Raw genomic sequence first — 15,766 nt, 5'->3', positions numbered from 1 at the left:
CAGCCTGGTAGCCTCACCCACTGGCCACTTTATTAGAAACCCCAGCCTGGTAGCCTCACCCACTGGCCACTTTATTAGAAACTCCCGGCCTGGTAGCCTCACCCACTGGCCACTTTATTAGAAACCCCAGCCTGGTAGCCTCACCCACTGGCCACTTTATTAGAAACCCCAGCCTGGTATCCCCACTCCCTGGCCACTTTATTAGAAACCCCAGCCTGGTAGCCTCACCCACTGGCCACTTTATTAGAAACCCCCAGCCTGGTATCCCCACTCCCTGGCCACTTTATTAGAAACCCCAGCCTGGTAACCTCACACACTGGCCACTTTATTAGAAACCCCAGCCTGGTAGCCTCACCCACTGGCCACTTTATTAGAAACCCCAGCCTGGTACCCTCACCCACTGGCCACTTTATTAGAAACCCCAGCCTGGTAGCCTCACCCACTGGCCACTTTATTAGAAACCCCAGCCTGGTAGCCTCACCCACTGGCCACTTTATTAGAAACCCCAGCCTGGTAGCCTCACCCACTGGCCACTTTATTAGAAACCCCAGCCTGGTAGCCTCACCCACTGGCCACTTTAATAGAAACCCCAGCCTGGTATCCGCACTCACTGGCCACTTTATTAGAAACCCCCAGCCTGGTATCCCCACTCACTGGCCACTTTATTAGAAACCCCAGCCTGGTACCCTCACACACTGGCCACTTTATTAGAAACCCCAGCCTGGTAGCCTCACCCACTGGCCACTTTATTAGAAACCCCCAGCCTGGTATCCCCACTCACTGGCCACTTTATTAGAAACCCCAGCCTGGTACCCTCACACACTGGCCACTTTATTAGAAACCCCAGCCTGGTAACCTCACCCACTGGCCACTTTATTAGAAACCCCCAGCCTGGTATCCCCACTCACTGGCCACTATATTAGAAACACCATCCTATCACCCCCAACACACTGCTGGTCACTATTAGAAACACCAGCCTGATACTGGACAGTTTATAATAAACCCCAATCTTGTGTTTCTCAACACTGGCCACTTTATTAGAAACAACATTCTGGTACCCTCACACACTTGGAAATTATATGAAACCCTTACCTTTTATTTCCAAAAAACCCTCACTCACTGGCCACTTTATTAGAAACCCCAGCCTGGTACCCTCACCCACTGGCCACTTTATTAGAAACCCCCAGCCTGGTATCCGCACTCACTGGCCACAATATTAGAAACACCATCCTTGTAACATCACTTACTGGAACGTTCATTAGAGAACCCAGCCTTTTACCCTCACACACTGGCCACATACCTTTAAAGCCTTACCTTCTATGTCCTGTGACTGGTCACTGTATTAGAAACATTTACCTTGACAGTGTGTGGCCACTGCTGGTGAATTCTTACACAGTGCCAAGTGCAAAAAATGCAATGTCTGTGGCCAGTGAGTGGGAAAAGAAATTAGGGGTTTCTAATAAAAAGTCCCAAAGCCACTAAACACATTACATAAGAAAGAACATTTCATTAAGCATCTGGCCCAGAACTGCTATGAACCGGGGTCTTACCTGTGGGCTTCATGATGAAACCTGCAGCAACAGATGTTCTCCAGCATCACAGTGTAGAGGAGGCTCCAGCTCCTTCACCTCTCTGCACCCAGCCCCACCACAGCGTGGACCTGCTCCAGGCTGAGGGCTGGATGACAGCAGCACGGGGCACAGCCCGAGGACGTGGAGATGCGAGGTCCTTGCCCCTCTGCTCGCGCAGGTTACGGGGGCGTCGGTGGGGTATGTGGTTCTCGCCCGTGCGTAAAAGGCGTAAAAGGCGTTTAGACGCGTGTAGGTGAGCCCCTCTCGCGGACACAGCGCGTGGCTGGACGCGCGTTTGGAGACGGCACGCGCTCTTTTGCACAAACCCTCCTAGCAGAGCTCGTGCACGTCAAACTAACGCATCAACAAACATTTTCTCCAACAACAGCAACAACAACAAGAAGACAACCCCACTCACCTGCCCCTGGTGCACGCGTCCAGACCCCGCAACTGTCGGCGTGAGGCTGCTTTTTCAGGTTCTGAACGTCCACAAACGTCCACAATCGACGCGTTTATAAAAGTCCAACCTGTGAATCTCACGCAGGAGAAACGCACCACGCAAATGCACACGCAGCTCTCCGCACGAGCCGGTATTTATAGTGAGCGCTCCGGCGCTGTTTACAGCGTGCAGGAACGAGGGGGTGAGGCCAGATCCCCTGACCACGCCCACGGACCGCTGACTGGCTCCCTGACCTCCCGAATCTGAGTGCTGATTGGAGATGGCCGGGGGAACCCCGAGGCCACGCCCACCAGCAGCTGACAGCCTGGATTCCTGCAGATTGACATGGATTCGGTTTAGTGTTTTCACACTCCGGTCATTTTAAGAACCAGATGGGGACTTTAAAGAGGTAAAGGCGGGTTTCTGAGCCCCAAATTGGGTCCATCCTCTCCAGATAATTCCCAATCGTTCATTCTCATCCCTGAGCCTGGAGGTTGTTTGGCAAAGTTAGCCAGATCACTTAAACTCAGAGTTGGGCTGAACACTGGAAATGTCGTTCAACTCTGTCCTTACTTACAGTTCCAGTGCATTCAGTTCAGAGTGTGTAGAAAAGACTCGCTGGAACTTACACACACAGCTGTACAGCTGCTGTAGCTCCATCTATGTGTAAAAATCACATACTGTGTGTGCTCCCAACAAAAGGATTCTGATCCAGATTCAGGCTTAATTTATCTGGCTAAACTGAGAAGTCCTGTGTTGTGACATATACAGCCGAGGATATTTACCTGCCTCAGGTGTGACCGGTAGCAGAGCCCAGCCCAAATGCGGGGGGAGGAGTGGAGGGGTCTCGAAGAGCTTGACTAGGTCATTAAAGATTAGGATGGCCAGTTTATTAGAACCCTGTATGTCTGGAGTAAAGAGCAGAATGTGGTCCAGTCTGTTGCTGCATATTAGACCCCCCCTCCACTCCACTCACCCCTGGAAATGGCCATTGTTGAAGTTCCAGTGTGTGTCCAGTGGTCGGTTTTTATAAATCCCCACTTTATAGCGATATCCCCCTTAGATTCCCACTCTATTGATATACAACCACAGACTGTGCCTCGCCGGTTGCTGGGCAGGGTGTTAATCCATATCATATCCATTAATGGAAAGGGACCACCACAAAGATATTTGGGGGTCCCACCGCTACCCCCAGAAGGATTAAGATGAAGTATTTGATGGTAATGATGATGATGTATGTTTTCCCTCTAGATCTTTTGTTTCTCCACCCTTCCCCTCCATCGCTCTGCTTCTATTTCAGAGGAACACCAAGTGTTTCTGAGATCTCTGATACATTTCATGGTTTTTTGGATCTTAGGACCCCTCCATTTTACAAACACCCCACTACAGACCCCCCCCCCCCCCACACACACACACACACACACACACACATAAACACAGAAACACCCTCTACTTCACAAAAACCCCACTACACAAACACCCCACTACAGACCCCCCCCCCCCCCCCCACACACACACACACACACACATAAACACAGAAACACCCTCTACTTCACAAAAACCCCACTACACAAACACCCCACTACAGAACCCCCCCAACTACAGGAACACCCCCAACTTTACAAACACCCCACTACAGAGACACCCCCACTACACAAACACCTCCCACTACAGAGACACCCCCACTACACAACAAACACCCCACTACAGAAACACTCCCCCTACAGAACCCCCCCAACTACAGAAATACCCCCAACTTTACAAACACCACACTACAGAAACACCCCCAACTTTACAAACACCCCACTACACAAACACCCTACTACAGAAACACCCCCCACTACAGAGACAACCCCCACCACAGAGACACCCTCACTACACAAACACTCCACTACAGAAACACTCCCTATACTGAACCCCCTCCCAACTACAGAAACACCCCCAACTTTAGAAACACCCTCACTACAGAAACACCCCTTACTACAGAGACACCCCCACTACACAAACACCTCCCACTACAGAAACACCCCCCACTACAGACACCCCACTACAGAAACACCTCCCCACTACAGAAACACCCCCCACTACACAAACACCCCTACTACACAAACACTCCCACTACAGAAACAACCCCCACTACACAAACACCCCACCACAGAAACACCCCCACTACACAAACACCTCCCACTAGAGAAACACCCCCCACTACACAATCACCCCACCACAGAAACACCCCCACTACACAAACACCTCCCACTACAGAAACACCCCCCACTACACAAACACCCCTACTACACAAACACTCCCACTACAGAAACAACCCCCACTACACAAACACCCCACCACAGAGACACCACCCACTACACAATCACCCCACTACAGAAACACCCCCACTACACAAACACCTCCCACTACACAAACACCCCCACTACAGAAACACTTCCCACTACAGAAATACCCCCCACTACAGAAACACCCTCACTACAGAAACACCTCCCACTACACAAACAACCCCACCACACAAACAGCCTCACCACAGAAACAGCCCCACTTTACAAACAGCCCCACTACAGGGACTACAGGGAGACCCCCACTACAGAGACACCCCCACTACAGAATCACCCCCACTACATAGACAACCCCCACTACAGAGAGACCCCCGATACAGAATCACCCCCACTACAGAGAGACCCCCCAATACAGAGACACCCCCCACTACAAAGACACCCACACTACAGAATCAACTTCACTACAGAGAGACCCCCCACTATAGGATTATCCCACATCCCAGGGACACCCCCAGTACAGAGACACAGATACAATGAGCTGATCTCTCCATCATTTCCTTTGACGGCCTCCAGAGGTCGCTGTTCTCACTGTGGTGACTGATCAGTTTCCCTCTGCTGATGAAGCCTGTGTGTGTCCTACTGCAGGTAACTGCAGCTTTAAGAATACAATGGTTGTGGAGACAAAACATTGTATAAACATTTTTGGTCTAACCTAGGATTTAACTGAATTAAGATAAATATTTATTAACCATAATTTAAGTTTAAAAATATTATTATGAGTCTTTTTCAAAGAGTGACCCTTTTTTTCCACACAGTGACCCCTATTTGGGGCATCATTTTATGATCCCCAAAGACCCTATGAGGAGAAACGGTTGAAATCAGATATTTTAGACCTGGAGCAGCAGTGAGTTTTGTGTTTATCAGTATATTGCCCAGCACTGACCACATCACACTGTTTTTATTTCATAGAACAAAAGGCAGAACCTCATTCCCAAATAAGCCAGCAGTGGTCAGTCAGAATGATTCTGAAGGATCTGAGTAGACATCAGTCCAAACACGACCCCCATGGAAGAGGAACATCTACAGCCAATCAGGCACAAGCTCCTTATTTAGGAACCACCCACTGACTCCTACCACAAAGTCCAGTGCAACCAATCAGACACAAGCTTCAATCTCCTCTGATGACTCCCCTATATTATCCAATGGTTTCTGAAATATAACCAATACAGATTGATCCACATGGAGTACAGAGCATGTGTGGCAGTAAAAACCAGCAGCGTCCCCTACAGTTTAGTTCCTCTGTGAATATATATATATATATATATATATATATCTTTTTTGTAGAACCACATTCTACACACTTGCAGGAGACCACTAACCATATCTGTTAACAAATACCTAGCCTATTTTAATCATGGGTGCTCCCAGGTGGGGGACCCGCTCTATGGAGCCTAAACTGGGTCATTCAGGGATATCAGAGCAGTTACATTCTGCATCTTGTGTGAGAACACTTTCTTTAACAAAATGTAAAATTAATAAGTATTAAATCCCATAAATAGGGTCCTTTAATAGACAAAAAATAGCACAAAGCCAATGGACTCGGTCTACGCTGAATGTTTTGCACTCGACATGCTGCTTTCATTTCCCCCTGGCTCCGCCTCCTCACTATGAATGATACAGTCACATTTGCAGACGTCCAAAATAAATCTCATCAGTGTTTTTAAATTGAACCCATTGATCACAGCAGCTGTTTTTGCCTGTAACTGCTGCGCAGGTGTGCCATGCAATTTGAATCCTAACCTTATTCATAAGGTTTTATTAATGCATGAATAAGGCATGGTGTGGCATACATAGTGCAGGTACTGTATATGGAGGCTGGTTTGCAGGTCTGTCTACTCTTAATGAACTTATAATGACATGCTTAAAAGAGCAATATAGACATAAAGTCAAGTTCCAAACTACAATGCATCACATCACTAATGTTTACACTCTCCTTATCATTTAATAGGTATGATGTCATTTATACATATGCATGAGTAATTATACAGGATTATGTCAGGTTAAATACATTATACAGGTGTCTTTACATATTTAAAGCCTTATTAAGTTCAGAACTGTATTGGGTTGGATCCTGACCTTTGTGGAGTGTGGTGTGTTCTCTCTGTGTCTGCGTGGGTTTCCTCCAGGTGACTGTCTGTGAGGAGTGTGGTGTGTTCTCCCTGTGTCTGCGTGGGTTTCCTCCGGGTGACTGTCTGTGAGGAGCGTGGTGTGTTCTCTCTGTGTCTGCGTGGGTTTCCTCCGGGTGACTGTCTGTGAGGAGTGTGGTGTGTTCTCCCTGTGTCTGCGTGGGTTTCCTCTGGGTGACTGTCTGTGTGGAGTGTGGTGTGTTCTCCCTGTGTCTGCGTGGGTTTCTTCCAGGTGCTAGACACAGTCTGAACACATCTTTGAATGACTTTGTGAATGTATGAAAGTGTCCACCGAAGGTGTGTGTGTGTGTGTGTGTGTGTGTGTGAGTGACTGGGTGTGTGATGACTGACCTTTGCCCCGTGATTCTGGGTCAGCTCCGGGAACATGCTGACCCTTATCAGGCCATAGCTCCTACAGGAGATGAATGAATTTCCTTAAGGAAAGTGGGTCTAAATAATTTTCTCTGTTTTGCTGCTTTCTGTAAAAGGACACTTAAGTGAACTTGACCAAACTGACCAGCTGTTGGGGCGAAACCTCAACGCAGACACAAAGCCGAATGGATAAATGGTGAATTGTTAGAGGAGCTTTAATTCTAGTAGGTGGAGTCCACTATAGAAACCTTTCATATAGCGTAAATGCTTGGTAATTGTATGTTTACTGCTTTGTGGACATTGTTCTTACGTGACCTGCTTTCTATATCTGGGATCATGACTCGTCTGGAAACAATAGTTTGTTTTGAATGGTCCAGCTGTGATAATGAACCAGTTCTAGATATAAAAGCCATCAACAAATTATATACCTCTCGCAGGGGTTGCACAAATCTAAACAAGGTTGGACACTTTAGTAAAAATAGAACAAAATGATACTTGAACACAGGACCACTGGACAGATCAACATGCTTGGAGGAGATGGCTAATTACTCAGGGCTGCAGGTTGTGGGTACGAGTCCCACTCCGGGTGACTGTCTGTGAGGAGTGTGGTGTTTTCTCCCTGTGTCTGCGTGGGTTTCCTCCGGGTGACTGTCTGTGAGGAGTGTGGTGTGTTCTCTCTGTGTCTGCGTGGGTTTCCTCCAGGTGACTGTCTGTGAGGAGTGTGTTGTGTTCTCCCTGTGTCTGCGTGGGTTTCCTCCGGGTGACTGTCTGTGAGGAGTGTGGTGTGTTCTCCCTGTGTCTGCGTGGGTTTCCTCCGGGTGACTGTCTGTGAGGAGTGTGGTGTGTTCTCTCTGTGTCTGCGTGGGTTTCCTCCGGGTGACTGTCTGTGAGGAGTGTGGTGTGTTCTCCCTGTGTCTGCGTGGGTTTCCTCTGGGTGACTGTCTGTGAGGAGTGTGGTGTGTTCTCCCTGTGTCTGCGTGGGTTTCCTCCAGGTGCTCCGGTTTCCTCCCATGCTCCAAAAACACACGTTGGTAGGTGGATTGGCGACTCAAAAGTGTCTGTAGGTGTGAGTGTGTGAGTAATTGTGTGAGTGTGTGTCGCCCTGTGAAGGACTGGTGTCCCCTCCAGGGTGTGTTCCCGCCTTGCGCCCAATGATTCCAGGTAGGCTCTGGACCCACCGCGACCCTGAACTGGATAAGGGTTACAAACAATGAATGAATGAATGAATAAAAAAAGTAGAAAGTGTTATCAATGTGCTACACCCTGCTGGGGGGGGGGGGGGCACTTTACGTACTCAGGGAGATTATTCCTGTGGTGTTTGTTCAGGTCCTGTGCTTCTTTCCTGTCACTCTTGAGTTCCACCTTTTTATTTTAGAGCAAAAAGAGAAGAATATAGTGGAACACATTTCAGCTCCTGTGCTGATAGATGCTGAGCGTTCTGCTGTGGTTCTGTTGAAGATTTTTTGGACCTGAGCTACTTTTACTTTAGTTGTTATTAGACATATATAAAAACACATAAACCTGAATATGGGTTCAGGTCACTGCTCCACAGGCAACGGTTCTGACCGAGCGAGTGTCCTTTCGGTGGTCCATTGTCCTGCTCTGGTGCTTATTCACCCTGCTGAAAGATCACGAAACAGAAGCCACACACAAGTGCACCGCAAATTATAGAGTAGAGGCAATGTCCTCCTTTAGTGCACTGTTCCTACTGTAGGACACAAACACAATGGGCTGGGACACAAAGGGATGAGTGTTGGGAAACTTCAAGAGTAAGCTGGAAAAACCTGGAAAAACTGCAAGCAACAATAGAGAGAAATAAATACAAGGATGAAATAGGACAGACACCATTGAGCTTTCAGACAATGAAGCACAAACAGCGCAAACCTGAACTGTGCTTCAGTGTCCTAGAGTCGACATGTATAAGTATTAAAGAGGACATATTCATAAAAAAAATATCGCTTGTTCAGTGCATGTTCATATTAATGTGTGGATCTGAACAGGGGCTGTTTACACAGGGGGAGAACACTGCTGTGGGGTCATTTACTGTAGAAATGAAACAACTGGAGGTCAACAAGGACAGGACGTGACTGAGTTAGTACAAAGTTCTGGAAAAGTGGTTGACACCGTTGTCTGAAAATGAGAGAAAAAGGAGGAGGAAAAGGCAAAGGATCAGAAAAGAAAAGGATGCTAATATCGCTGCAGTGAAGTGGGAGTTTCCAATCAAATGGTGAGAGATGGAGAAGAAGAGAAAGTGGGCTTTCAGACTGAAAAATAGAAACACAGCACGGATCAGCAGCCGGGAGCTTATTACCACATTCAGAAGCTCGAGGAGCAGTCGTGAAAAATGTTTCTGTACGAAAGGAGACAGGAGCAGGTTATCACCGCAGACACCCTCAGGAAGCTCACACGCAGCCCAGCGACAAGCTCCCGGAGAAATTACCGCTCGGAAGTCAGGGTGGGAAAAGAATAGCGGTGGCGTGATGAAGAAATATCATATCTTCTTTATGTTAAAAGAACAATCAGTCACTCGTAGGAACACTGTTCTTGACAAAGGGCCTTGGAAGAGCCACCTTACAACAACAGGAGAACTGAAGAGTGCAGAACACAGCTCCGAAGGCCAGAGTGCACCTACAGGACAAACACAAATAAACACATTCAGTGCAGTAATGTCTGTGCTCTAAATCAACTGATATATATATCAATATACACCAGTATTTAATAGAATTGTAAATGAGTTAGAGTTAAGATGAATCCACTCCAAGACATTCTTTTATTGCAGTGTGTATGGAAATGTAAAGCTGTCTTGCTGCAGTACTGGGTTATGTTTTGGATGTTTGTGTGTGTGTGTGTGTGTGTGTGTGTGTGTGTGTGTGTGGATGGGCAGGGTGTGCAGCAGAGTGTGTGAAGCGCAGTTATTCCCACTGGGAACTGGGACAGCAGATAAAGTGGCAGGCGACTTATCTGAGGTCTGTGTCCAGGCTTCAGTCCTTCTCCTCTGATCTCCCCACGCTGTGCAAGCCCCATATAAACAACACAGGAACCAGACACTGACCAGAACCTGACTTCTAACACAGTCAGATACGTACAGCACACGCATACTAAAACATAGAAACCTTGTTGCTACGCGCACGGTCCATTCTCTCAGCTCCACCGATCATTGCAGGAGCACTTACAGACCGTAATCCATTTGTTACCCTGCATAACAATGGTGGATCAGTGGATCAGACACAGCAGTGCTGCTGGAGTTTTTAAACCCTGTGTCCACTCTCTGTCCACTCTGTGAGACACTCCTCCCTCGTTGGTCCACCTTGTAGATGTAGAGTCAGAGACAGTAGCTCATCTGTCGCTGCACAGTGTGTGTCGCTCGTCCTCTAGTCCTTCATCAGTGACACAGGACGCTGTCGGCTGGATGTTTTTGGTCGGTGGACTGATCTCGGTCCAGACACTGAGGGGTTTAAAAACTCCAGCAGCACTGCTGTGTCTGATCCACTCTACACCAGCACAACACACACTCACACACCACCACCACGTCAGTGTCACTGCAGCACTGAGAATGATCCACCACCACATCACACCTGCTCTGTGGGGGTCCTGAGTGCTGAGGAACAGGGGCAAAGGCCGGGAACAAACTGTGCAGAGCAACAGCTGGGCTACAGTCTAATCTTAGAACTACAAAGTTCTCCTATGTCTTCAGTGGAGCTGAGAGAATGGACTGAAATGTCATAAACATTTAATAAATACCTCAGAAGTTTGTTCCCTTCTGGAAAGGGGCTCTAACATGTCCACATTAGTAAGAGCTGTGTTTATTGCAGTGTTAAGCCCAGTCATTTGTTCTGAGGTGCAAATCTGTCACTATGTGCCTCCTTCAGAACAGAAAATACACAGCGGCCTTGTTTCTTTCTTTAATCAGTTGTTTGTACAGAAGCAGACTGTGGTTTTTGTAAAGAGTGTCTTTAACATGACATCAGACTTTTCCATATATGACAGCAAGTGCCTGAGGCCTCTGTGATGGCTCTACACTAGATATGGAACACTGCTGTGAGGATTAGGTGGCATACAGCCATGATAAAAGAAGTAAGGTGACATCACTTCCACGTATACCATTTTTTGGAGGGGTACAATGGATGGAGCTCCATGTACCACCATCACAATAAACACTGCCCATTGTTGGCTCTGAGGATGGAGATATCAGGGACATTTCTAGACGGTGGAGCGGTGGAAATTTGGGATCACTATCAGAGAAGTTTTCTTCATTCACTCACATTCTGTAGCCACTTTATTCCAATCAGGGTCATGAGGAGTCCGTAGTCTACCTGGAATCACTGGACGCCAAGCAGGAACACACCCTGGACAGGACGAACGGAAACGGAAGCACCATCAAGTTGTGCCTTCATTAATTTTAAGGGCTGCCAAAACGTTTTGACAAACAGAACAGGTCCGAGGGTAAGGCACAAGACTCCCGGCTGATCACTTCCACATCACGTCCTGCGGTTACACTTCGCTCCCACAGAGAGGACGTCAACATGTGCGACTCTTTTACAAATGAGCTCTGCTCTACACCAACGAGACACACACACACACACACACACACACACACACACACACACACACACCCATACACATGACTCTCCTTAAAGCCAAATGCTTCTACGCTGAAGGACGGACGATTCCAACAATCTTTAAAAAATCCTGCATAATTCAGTGTCTGTTTTAAAATGTCACTGCGAGGCGTCTGACGTCACATTCACCTGTGAAACATCGCACAGAAATGAGAAATAATTTGAGAGAGAGAAAAGAAAAACACTCTGAAGCAAAGCACTGCCTCAGATGTAAAAGCCATGTGCTTTTCACTGATCACACTCAGGCCCCGTCCACACACATCTGTTTCTTTTCATAGACTGAGATTTTCCTCTCTATGTTTTTGAAAATATCACCATCCAGATGAATACGAAAATGGTAGCATTATCACAACAGTCCAGTAGGGGGCTGTGGTACCTCTTAAAGAGGCATCAAAACACCACGATGCAACAGACAAACACGGAGTGCACTAAACATGGACTGAAACAGCTGAATCAAGATCTTAACAATGCAGTATATATTTCTAACACACTTCATTTCAATTTTTTCATCTGTGTGAATCTGAAATCTAGTGGTGTCTGTGTGTGTACAGTGTAGTTTGTGACTGATGTAGTTCACTGTAGAGGGAGTGAGGAGCTGTGTGTGTACAGTGTAGTTTGTGACTGATGTAGTTCACTGTAGAGGGAGTGAGGAGCTGTGTGTACAGTGTAGTTTGTGACTGATGTAGTTCACTGTAGAGGGAGTGAGGAGCTGTGTGTGTACAGTGTAGTCTGTGACTGATGTAGTTCACTGTAGAGGGAGTGAGGAGCTGTGTGTGTACAGTGTAGTTTGTGACTGATGTAGTTCACTGTAGAGGGAGTGAGGAGCTGTGTGTGTACAGTGTAGTTTGTGACTGATGTAGTTCACTGTAGAGGGAGTGAGGAGCTGTGTGTGTACAGTGTAGTCTGTGACTGATGTAGTTCACTGTGGATGGAGCGAGGAGCTGTGTGTGTACAGTGTAGTTTATGACTGATGTAGTTCACTGTAGAGGGAGCGAGGAGCTGTGTGTGTACAGTGTAGTTTGTGACTGATGTAGTTCACTGTAGAGGGAGTGAGGAGCTGTGTGTGTACAGTGTAGTCTGTGACTGATGTAGTTCACTGTGGATGGAGCGAGGAGCTGTGTGTGTACAGTGTAGTTTATGACTGATGTAGTTCACTGTAGAGGGAGCGAGGAGCTGTGTGTGTACAGTGTAGTTTGTGACTGATGAAGTTCACTGTAGAGGGAGCGAGGAGCTGTGTGTGTACAGTGTAGTTTGTGACTGATGTAGTTCACTGTAGAGGGAGTGAGGAGCTGTGTGTGTACAGTGTAGTTTATGACTGATGTAGTTCACTGTAGAGGGAGTGAGGAGCTGTGTGTGTACAGTGTAGTCTGTGACTGATGTAGTTCACTGTGGATGGAGCGAGGAGCTGTGTGTGTACAGTGTAGTTTATGACTGATGTAGTTCACTGTAGAGGGAGCGAGGAGCTGTGTGTGTACAGTGTAGTTTGTGACTGATGAAGTTCACTGTAGAGGGAGCGAGGAGCTGTGTGTGTACAGTGTAGTTTGTGACTGATGTAGTTCACTGTAGAGGGAGTGAGGAGCTGTGTGTGTACAGTGTAGTTTGTGACTGATGTAGTTCACTGTAGAGGGAGTGAGGAGCTGTGTGTGTACAGTGTAGTTTGTGACTGATGTAGTTCACTGTAGAGGGAGTGAGGAGCTGTGTGTGTACAGTGTAGTTTGTGACTGATGTAGTTCACTGTAGAGGGAGTGAGGAGCTGTGTGTGTACAGTGTAGTCTGTGACTGATGTAGTTCACTGTGGATGGAGCGAGGAGCTGTGTGTGTACAGTGTAGTTTATGACTGATGTAGTTCACTGTAGAGGGAGCGAGGAGCTGTGTGTGTACAGTGTAGTTTGTTACTGATGTAGTTCACTGTAGAGGGAGTGAGGAGCTGTGTGTGTACAGTGTAGTTTGTGACTGATGTAGTTCACTGTAGAGGGAGTGAGGAGCTGTGTGTGTACAGTGTAGTTTGTGACTGATGTAGTTCACTGTAGAGGGAATGAGGAGCTGTGTGTGTACAGTGTAGTTTGTTACTGATGTAGTTCACTGTAGAGGGAGTGAGGAGCTGTGTGTGTACAGTGTAGTTTGTGACTGATGTAGTTCACTGTAGAGGGAGTGAGGAGCTGTGTGTGTACAGTGTAGTTTGTGACTGATGTAGTTCACTGTAGAGGGAGTGAGGAGCTGTGTGTGTACAGTGTAGTTTGTGACTGATGTAGTTCACTGTAGAGGGAGTGAGGAGCTGTGTGTGTACAGTGTAGTTTATGACTGATGTAGTTCACTGTGGATGGAGCGAGGAGCTGTGTGTGTACAGTGTAGTTTATGACTGATGTAGTTCACTGTAGACGGAGTGAGGAGCTGTGTGTGTACAGTGTAGTTTGTGACTGATGTAGTTCACTGTAGAGGGAGTGAGGAGCTGTGTGTGTACAGTGTAGTTTATGACTGTTGTAGTTCACTGTGGATGGAGCGAGGAGCTGTGTGTGTACAGTGTAGTTTATGACTGATGTAGTTCACTGTAGAGGGAGTGAGGAGCTGTGTGTGTACAGTGTAGTTTATGACTGATGTAGTTCACTGTGGATGGAGCGAGGAGCTGTGTGTGTACAGTGTAGTTTATGACTGATGTAGTTCACTGTAGAGGGAGTGAGGAGCTGTGTGTGTACAGTGTAGTTTGTGACTGATGTAGTTCACTGTGGATGGAGCGAGGAGCTGTGTGTGTACAGTGTAGTTTGTGACTGATGTAGTTCACTGTGGATGGAGCGAGGAGCTGTGTGTGTACAGTGTAGTTTGTGACTGATGTAGTTCGCTGTAGAGGGAGTGAGGAGCTGTGTGTGTACAGTGTAGTTTGTGACTGATGTAGTTCACTGTGGATGGAGCGAGGAGCTGTGTGTGTACAGTGTAGTTTATGACTGATGTAGTTCACTGTGGATGGAGCGAGGAGCTGTGTGTGTACAGTGTAGTTTATGACTGATGTAGTTCACTGTAGAGGGAGAGAGGAGCTATGTGTGTACAGTGTAGTTTGTGACTGATGTAGTTCACTGTAGAGGGAGTGAGGAGCTGTGTGTGTACAGTGTAGTTTGTGACTGATGTAGTTCACTGTAGAGGGAGCGAGCTGTGTGTGTACAGTGTAGTTTATGACTGATGTAGTTCACTGTAGAGGGAGCGAGGAGCTGTGTGTGTACAGTGTAGTTTGGGACTGATGTAGTTCACTGTAGAGGGAGGGAGGAGCTGTGTGTGTACAGTGTAGTTTGTGACTGATGTAGTTCACTGTAGAGGGAGCGAGGAGCTGTGTGTGTACAGTGTAGTTTGGGACTGATGTAGTTCACTGTAGAGGGAGGGAGGAGCTGTGTGTGTACAGTGTAGTTTGTGACTGATGTAGTTCACTGTAGAGAGAGTGAGGAGCTGTGTGTGTACAGTGTAGTTTGGGACTGATGTAGTTCACTGTAGAGGGAGAGAGGAGCTGTGTGTGTACAGTGTAGTTTGTGACTGATGTAGTTCACTGTAGAGGGAGCGAGGAGCTGTGTGTGTACAGTGTAGTTTGGGACTGATGTAGTTCACTGTAGAGGGAGGGAGGAGCTGTGTGTGTACAGTGTAGTTTGTGACTGATGTAGTTCACTGTAGAGGGAGCGAGGAGCTGTGTGTGTACAGTGTAGTTTGGGACTGATGTAGTTCACTGTAGAGGGAGTGAGGAGCTGTGTGTGTACAGTGTAGTTTATGACTGATGTAGTTCACTGTAGAGGGAGAGAGGAGCTGTGTGTGTACAGTGTAGTTTGTGACTGATGTAGTTCACTGTAGAGGGAGCGAGGAGCTGTGTGTGTACAGTGTAGTTTATGACTGATGTAGTTCACTGTAGAGGGAGAGAGGAGCTGTGTGTGTACAGTGTAGTTTGTGACTGATGTAGTTCACTGTAGAGGGAGCGAGGAGCTGTGTGTGTACAGTGTAGTTTATGACTGATGTAGTTCACTGTAGAGGGAGTGAGGAGCTGTGTGTGTACAGTGTAGTTTATGACTGATGTAGTTCACTGTAGAGGGAGTGAGGAGCTGTGTGTGTACAGTGTAGTTTATGACTGATGTAGTTCACTGTAGAGGGAGCGAGGAGCTGTGTGAGTTTCAGACAGAGACAGACATTGTGTGACGTCAGCGTTTCATAAAATCTCTGTTTTCCTTCGTCCACATGAGAAGAGCAACAATGACATTTACAAAAATCTCCACACGTCTGTTTGTTTTCTGTGACCTACAACACTGTTTTTTTGTGGACAGGA

At 47.2% G+C, this 15,766-nt stretch overlaps 1 protein-coding gene across 1 annotated transcript in view; it reads right to left on the bottom strand.

Annotated features, from left to right (window-relative positions):
- cemip (cell migration inducing hyaluronidase 1) overlaps nt 1-2,127 on the bottom strand; it is a 137,120-nt gene extending 134,993 nt beyond the window's left edge. Inside the window, 1 exon segment of the mRNA XM_066648131.1 lies at nt 1,990-2,127. The gene's annotated coding sequence lies outside the window, so the exon portion shown is untranslated.
- Nucleotides 2,128-15,766: the final 13,639 nt, after the last annotated feature.

The sequence above is a fragment of the Hoplias malabaricus genome, chromosome 16, assembly GCF_029633855.1.
Source record: "Hoplias malabaricus isolate fHopMal1 chromosome 16, fHopMal1.hap1, whole genome shotgun sequence".
NCBI classification, from domain to species: Eukaryota; Metazoa; Chordata; class Actinopteri; order Characiformes; family Erythrinidae; genus Hoplias; species Hoplias malabaricus.
This window is presented reverse-complemented; position numbering and strand designations above follow the sequence as displayed.